We start from the raw sequence: 8,351 nt of genomic DNA, 5'->3' as shown, positions 1-8,351 counted from the left end.
ATGGGCTAATAATCCACTCCTAGTTTTCAAGATCCAAGTCTGACCTGTATCATTATCAGGATAATTCAAGCAGGAGAAAATGAGATGCAGGGGCAGGCAGGGCTTGCTATTTTTACCCATAACCCCAGTGGAGACCTGAGGGGATTCGAGAGCTAAAAAGAGGAACATTTCCAGGAAATGCCCCCTTTCTGTTCACTGCAAGGCATTTCTACCCAACGGAAACTCACGCAGGAAGCCACAGCTCTCCCAACTACCAGGCTGAGAGAGGTGCTTTTTCTTTAAATGACGTTAATGTAATGTTTCTTTTTTTTTTTTTTCTGATGAAACCTCTATAAGAGACAACCCCCATTTAAAAAAGATTATGTCCACTGGGCCTGAGGTGAAATTAAAAAAAAAAAAACGAGCTTTTTCAGAAGCCTGAGAGAGCCTGCACCCCTAGGCAGCCTGAGCCTTCAAAGATGGCACCTATAGGTTGAGATGGGTGGGTACAACCAGACTTGGGAGGTGCCAGGAATGGAGGTAATGGAGGGAACACGAGTCTGAAGCCACAATCTCCAGAGGGCAGAGGAGAGAGGTCTTTTTCAAAATAGACCCAAATTGAAAGTCTAAGACCAGTCTACCTGGTAAGGAGGCCATGGTGCCCAAACCCCCTTCCAACCTGCAATCTGTCTCCACCCCTACAGGAGAGAGGCTGAGAAATGCCATCCTGTGCAGTGGTGCAGTGACACACAAAGAACCAGGGTTTGACCAGAGATAGAAGCTAGCAGCTCCCCTCATAAAACACCCCCCAATTCATGGGAGGAACAAAAACTAGGTTGCAAGGGAGGGGCTGAGGCTGACCAGTGAGGGGCTCCAGTGCCTGCGCAGATGGAAGCTGAAAGGAAGTTCTAATTAGCACAAAGCCGTCACCTTCCATTAATAGCTCACCACCGGCTCCTGGATGCTGCTGAAGGCAGCCAAGTTGGAATGTGTGAGGCTCACCTGTCCCCAGCTCATTAACAGAGCTCGGGTGAGAACAGGGCTCTCCTGGCTGAAGACCAGCCCAAACCAGCCCCCACCCCCCAAATCTAATCACAGGTCTGACTTCTGGACCCATCAGGAGAGAAAGTGTTCAATCCACCATGTCCCAGACACATGCTCAGCCTGCCCTCTTAGAAGGAGCTCCTTCGAGACTTGAAATAATTTTTTTTTTAGTTCTAACATATGTTCCATTTATATGGAACTCTAGATCGGTAAAATTATGGTGGGGGGGGAGGAACAGGGATTGACTAAGGAGAGGCAGGAGGGAACTTTCTGGGGTGAGGCAAATGCTGCGTATCTTGATTTGGGTGCTGGTTACCTTGGTGTAATTGCATTTGTCTGAACCCATACAAGTATACACCTATGATCTGTTCATATATGTAAATGATACCTCTATTATATCTGCGTGTATAAATTATATCTCTATTAATATATGTCTATGTGAGTGTATGTGTATATCACACACATACACATACAAAGGTCTTGGCTCCTGACTGATTGCTCCACAGCCTGTGATCTTGATGATATGATGGTTCACACCCTTTTCAAGGGTCACTGTGGAGAAAAGGACCAGAGCAGATGGGGAAATGGGGCTGCACACATCTCACAAGCACACGGCCTTGGCTGGCCCGGTGGGGAGGGGGGCTGTCTGAATTGAATCAATTAGCTGCAGAAAACTTCAGAAAAGAAGTAAGGCCCTTCATAAAAACAAAGCCCACTCCTTAATCCCCAAAGGCAATCCTCTCCCCCATTCCCATGGCCATTCCTCAGTAAACAAAGAAATCCCTCCTTCCACATCCACACCTCAATATTCATTATGAGCTGACATTCGCTGCATTCCAGCCTCCCTGAGCGCCCTAATGACTGGAAACCCAAAGGCAGATGACTGAGGGCTTCGCTCTCTTTTCTTTCTCTCCAGTCGCCTCTCCCCTTCCTGGGACAGTCTGTCTTTCTTTCCTCCTCCTCTCTCTTCTTCTTTTCTTCAACTTAGGGAATAAGCAAACCCAAGGCAAGCAAATCAAGGCAAAGACATCACAACTCTACTTTGTTCATTTATTTTGACAAGTGCAGTTTAATTTTAATTATTTATGATAATACTTCATAGCAGACGAGTAAATGTGCCGGGGTATATTTGGTAACATTAATGAAGTCTGCCTAATAGGAGCCTTCACTCCAGCGCCACCCCCCACCCCCCCGCCTGGAAAGCTGCTTGCTGAAGTGGGATGAGACCACTGGCCTGTGATAGGGTTTGCCATTTTTTGTGAGGGTGGGGGTGAGGGACATAATGGGTTTGAGGATTAGTGAAAGGAAAATTAACCTGATTCCAGAGAAGAGGCAAAGACGAAAGCCCATAATTGTGTATCGATGCGGAATGTGTGTATTTAAACACCCAGCAAGCCCACGTTGTGATAAGGAGGCCCAGGTGTGCACACAGGCCACGTGCATATTTACACATGAATCTCAAATGTGCAAATCAGCAGAGGCCCAAAGAAATCAGGCTCTGGGCAATTAAAAATCGAAATAAAAATGGAAAAGGTGATACACAGAGTTCTGTATCTCTTCAAAGTACCTGTCTCCGACGTATGTGTGCCTCAAGTGGGCAAACATGGGGAAAAATGTGGAAGATAATAAAAAAGGCAGGGGATTTATTTAGCTGATGATTACATAGGAATGTTCCCTTCAACACACAATGAACCATGAAAGGCAGGTCTCAGTCAATGCCACATCATTTTAAATGGGGCTCTTTTTATAGTGTCCTCCACCATCCTTACCACATTGTTAATATAAGTGTATGCTTTGGTATATGGACCATATGCAAACAAGAATGGATATATTATATATATGAACATGCAGTCATTTGGTCCACGCACACATTTCATACAATCAAAATTGAAGTTAAAATTATTTACAATAGTGATAGATTTAAGTCATAATGTAACTAATGCTTCATCTTTGAGAATGTAAAGAAATAGTTGGTCCTTTATTAAAAAAAAAAAAAAAGTACCGTTAGGTTTCCTGTTTCTCATCTCTGCCTTGTCTGACTATATCCAGAGATATTCAGGGACATTTCAAGAGACAGAAGTGGGTTATCAGGATAGAGTCCAGGATTCTCCCAGAGTCTAAAAGCCCAGGTTTGGTCCAGGTCCTGGGGCAAGAATTATTAGCTTGGCTATTGCAGGTTTCTCCTGCTAGATGGTCGATGTGGGGAAAATGAGGCTCCTCCATTTTTACACCTACAACCAGGGTGCACCACAGGTTCAGAGAAAGGGGGTCCTTTCTTGGCACAGCCACATGTGTGAGAAGCCTGCTCCAGCCCCTAAATGCAGGTGCACATGAGAGGCTTCCCAACAACAACCCATCCTCCAAGCAGAGGGAAGTTTTGGCCACCAGTGTGGGGTCATCCACTGGAGGCACCTGACTCCCAGCCTTCTGGCCTAGCCCTAAGTTCCTCGAACACTTCTCCTTAAAGCCATGGCCTGCTTCTGGCGTGGGAAAGGCGGTTTGGAGCTTTTCACAACTCCAGTATCCCCTTGAACCAAAACCAATTAGCCTGGTCCAAGGTCCTGTCATTGAGGCCCTGGCCCTCTTTTCAAACCCCTGCGGCTCAATTGCGGTGAGGGGTCGGCCAGTGAATGCCCGGCCCACTTAAAGTGGTGCTTAAGCTGGACCAGGCTGGAAGGAAGGAGACAGTGCTATAGGAACTCAGCGGCCATTCTCAGAGCCAATGACCAAGGTTTTGTTCCTGCCACAGCTCCCACCCTGGCTCTATTTTTAAAAACTCTTCTCTCCTCTCCAGTTCCCAGCTGTCTGAGAAGAGATGAAAAGCTCTAGGAAGCCATGAGACACCCAAATTTGGCTGCTCTGGACAGAAAGGATGTCCCCAAGAGGAAGGAGTTCTAACAGTGACAGGGCACTCACTGGGCACTCAGTGTTTCCACGATGACCCTGCACACCAACCCATCTTATAAATGAGAAAACTAAGGCAGATAGGATATGTGACTTGCCCAAGATCACAGCACTTAAGAGTGAGGCAATTTGGGGGAAGCCTCCGGAACCCCACTCTCTGAGGAGAAGAGGGATAGAAGAGGGTGAGAATCTTTGGGCCAAGGCAAGGAAGGGGTCGGTACAAACTCCATGTGCCTCCACGATGGAAAGGGGCACATCCTTGAGGGAAGGAAAACTCATAAAAGAGCAGCGCCAGGACAAGCCCAGAGCCCCACGAAGGCGCTGTGCACACCATCCATTCTCCCCCCAGCCTGCCCTAGCTGAACTGACCCTAGGCAGGATGGGGTGGGAATAGGGACGAGGTGCCACAGCCTTCTTCCAACACCCCCCTCCACCTTCCCTCGCCTTCACATGCGTCCAAGAGGAGTGAAGACTCGCCCTCTGAGATGGGCAGCACTGCCAGGGCGCCCTGGCCGTCGCCATGGTGACGCGCATCCCACCCTAGGCCAGAGCTGATTGGTCACTCCATCCAGGCTGGCGGAAGGGGGAGCTAAAGTCAGGGCGGGATGGGGGACGGAGACACCCCGCCACACACACGCGCCAGAGATGCCAAAGGGGAAAGGGAGGCTATTAAAATGGCGCCGCGGCCTCCAAGGGGCCGCGTGCTGTGGGTGCGCACACTGGGCTGGCGAAATCCCGGCGGTTTTCTCGACCGCGCCGCCTGGACTGGGCCTTGGAGGGCGCATAAATCCCGGGGGTCAGTCCCGGGGCTCCAGTCTGACCCCTCCCTGCCTGCTCCCTTCCTGGGCCTCTGTTCCGGCCCGCCACACCCCGCGGCACATTCGGGCCCGGCCAGCGCGGTGCCGCGGATTAGCAGTGAGCCCGCAGATCCGAGGGCGCGGGGCGGGCGCGTTTGGGGGTGTGAGGGCGGGGCGGGGCGGCGCCTCTAATCCGGGCGCTGCGTGTGGGAGCGGCCGGATCAGGGAATTAGCGCTGTAACTTCGGATTAGCAACGCTCGCTAAATGAGCGCCTAATTCCAACCCTTCATGCTTTTCAGCGTCGCGGCTGGGCCCGGGGAGGCCTCCTGGCCTCGCTCCCTTCGCTCCCTGGTCCCATGTCCCGGGAGGCCCGACTGCGGCCGGCCGAAGAGAGTTCTCTGACCAGCTTAGATCCGGTCGCGCTGCAGTCTGATTGTCAAGGGCTCTCACCGATGCCAGCTCTTCATTGGCCTGGGCAGAAGCCCGCCCGATCCCACAGTCGTGCGGGGTTGGCGTCCGAGGACCAGACAGAAGGAAGCCCTCGATGCCTCACCCAGAACTGTGGCTGCCTGATTTCTGTCCACCCCACCCCCGCAATAGCTTGCTGTGCTATCTTTGCCGAACCCTGGGCTTTTCTGAGCCCGATATTTCTAGATGTAAAACGAAAGGGGTTGGATGAGGAGTATTTTTGAGATCCCAATCAATTCTGGCTTCCAAACTGCAGCTTCAGCGGCCGTCCCAGGCTCCCCCAAGCTTTTTGGATTGGGGGTGGGAAGGAGCAACTGCAAACTGGAGGCAAAGATGAGGTCCAAATCTGGGGGAGCCAAATGGCCAGAGAAGGCTTGGGGAGGGAGAGAAAAGCCTCTCTGGAGCACAGTAGGAAGACCCGACACAGAGGAAAGGGCTGAGAAGGCCCCAGGCCCAGCCGCCTCTTCCAGGCCTGGGCAAGCCAGAAGGGTCGATGGGACGAGGCACCAATTTTGAGCCTGTGCCTTGCACTAGGTAGTGTCCAGAAAAGGTTTGAACTTCGCTCTGTGGGGGGATTGGGGAGGAATGAATTTTGAGCCCAGCGCTCCGGGGAATTCATACCCTGAGACCAAAATCGGGAGGGCTAGCTAGCCTCTCCTCTGAGAGTTGTCTCTAGTGGGTGTGGGGTGAGGTCTTGGAGATTAGAATTCAAGTGCCCTTTGCCCACATCTGCGATCTTTCCCCAGATGGGGGAGGTTTGCATCAACGGATTTTAGTAGAAAGCAGAAAGAAAACCGCGCGTTCTCACCGGCGCAGGCTCTTGCTTCATCAGACCCCCCAACCCGGGATTCAGGCCTGTCCACACCGTTTAAACCCTGGTGTTTAGCACAACAACAAACCAACAACAAAAATCTCACTTGAACTGTGTAGACACAGCTGTAAGACTGCCAAGGCGCCCTTGCAAGATAGCGATGCATGTTGATGGTGGGCGGGGAAGAGTGAAGGCCTGGGCCTCAGTGCCTGCCCGTTGCCTGGGCTGTGCGCCTAGCAAGGCCGAGACCTCGAGGAGGAGAGGTAGGGAGCGCAGAGTGAGAGGGCTGGAAGAGCTGCTCCGGTTTCCTCCGAAATGAGGTCAAGACCAACGCACAGGCTCCCAGGTGCGCTGGGAAGGGAGAGGCACTGGGGGATGCTCTGGTGATCTCGCGGAACCCAGAGTAGGCTAGTCACCCCTCACCTCATGCCACGAAAAAGGGAGATTGGCCTTTAAAATTGGGGGCCGGTGGCGCACGCAGGAACAAGAAAAACTTTCCACCCCGTGATTATCTCTGGGGAGGAGAACCGAGGATAGAGCTAAGAAGGAAGCTGACTTTCCCTGCTTCCTCTTTTTTTTTTTTTTATTTTCAATAGATAATACATTCACGTGCTTCAAAATTCAAAAGGCCACATAGTGAAAATTCTCCCTCCACCAACCACCTCCCCAGAGCCAATGGGTTTCCCTTTCGTACTGTTGAATTTTTGCCTTGTACACAAATAACCTATTGGCAAAATAATTTTGTTAAGCAATGAGCCCCCCCCCACCCCAAAGGCTTGAAAGAATGAAGATGGAAAAAGATTTGTTACCACAAGGAGACTGAACAGGTTTTAAGTAGAGACTGGGAGAAGCCAGGCCTTATAAATAAGGGAGGGAGATGCTCTGGAGAATGAAGTGGGTGGAGATGGAACTAAGGCAACCTGGGCCCCAGCTGTGTGCTTCCGAGCTATGTGACCCTGGCTAAGTCACTCCAGGGCTCCAGATCTGAGTTTCCTCTTGTGCAAAAGAGAAAGGAGATGGGGAGGATCAGGCCGGGGTGACGGTTCAAGTTCCTGTCCCCTTATCAATTAGAACACTGACACACCCACATACCTACAGAGCCCCCCAGGCCATCGGGTGTAGAACACACATGCCAATCCTTTCTTCCCTGCGGCATGGCAGGGTCCCGGTCTGGGTCTACAGCCATTCATGCCAGGAGCCCAGGTGGTTCCCCAAGCCGCGGGAGTCCCGAGCTTCAGGACAAGCCGCGGTGTCAGTGAGCAGAGTGACCTGGAGCCAGATGAGGACCTCAATCGGGACTCCACGCTGTGTGGGGCCGGGAACCCCATGCAGAGAGCAGGGGCGCGCCCCACTGCCCGGGCGCAGGAAGAGGGGCCGAAGCCTGAGTGGCCGGGTGTGCTGCACTGGGTTGCCATGGGAACGGAATGCAGATTTTTCCCCCAATTGCTTTTTTATTTGGTAGACATTGTAATACATCTTATGTGGCGACTTCGCTGTGCGGGAGGAGGGGGCACCGGGAGCCTGCCTGCACCTTAGCCACTCCGGGAAGTTGGGGAGGAGCGGGCTAGTGTGTCCGGCCAGGGCCAGAGCAGAGGAGGCGCAGAGCTGGGCTCTGTCCCTCCGCCCGCTGGCGCTTGGTTTGTATGCAGGGCAGGGTCGGCCGGTCGGGGAGGGAGGCCCCCGCCCCGGCCCCTTGCCATTGAGCGCACTCCCCGCCAGTTCTGCTCCGCTTCACGCTGCACACAGACCCCCCAACCGCACACAAAGGCAGCTGCCAGAGCCCGTGAAAAGTGATCAAATTATCAAGAACTTGACCTCACCGAGGGGCGAAGCTCCGGCAGCCCCCCAGCCGTATGCTAATGACTCTCAGGGACTGACTCGTCGAATAATTCGATAAAGGCAGCATTGTTAGCGGCGGGGCAACCCTCTGCCCCCCCCTCCACTCTCCCACCCCCACCCCCTACCGGCCGCTGTCTCTCTCCCATCGTATTTGCATCCCAAAATCCCCGTTTGCAGCTCCTGGGGCAGATTGTTTCAGCCTGATTTATGGGGTGAAGGCGAAGGCTGGCGCCTTCCCCGCCAGCGACCCCTCTGCAACCTCCACCCCCTCCCTTCTCCCGGCTCGCTCCACTTTGGGGTTCCTGCTCTGGCGCTGGGGGGAGGTGGGAAAAGAGGAGGATCAGGGCGGGGAAGCTGGCAAGTTCCTTCAGGGTACGGAATGTGACCCGAGAGAGCGCCGAGGTCAGGTACCTGGTCCGGGCGCGGCCGCTCCGCGGGGCTGGAGTCCGCTGGACCGGCGCTGGGCTCCTGGGCTCCTTTGGCTCGTGTGGGCCGGGGCGGCCGGCGG

Source organism: Loxodonta africana, chromosome 13 (genome assembly GCF_030014295.1).
Source record: "Loxodonta africana isolate mLoxAfr1 chromosome 13, mLoxAfr1.hap2, whole genome shotgun sequence".
NCBI classification, from domain to species: Eukaryota; Metazoa; Chordata; class Mammalia; order Proboscidea; family Elephantidae; genus Loxodonta; species Loxodonta africana.
Note: the sequence above shows the minus strand (reverse complement) of the source record.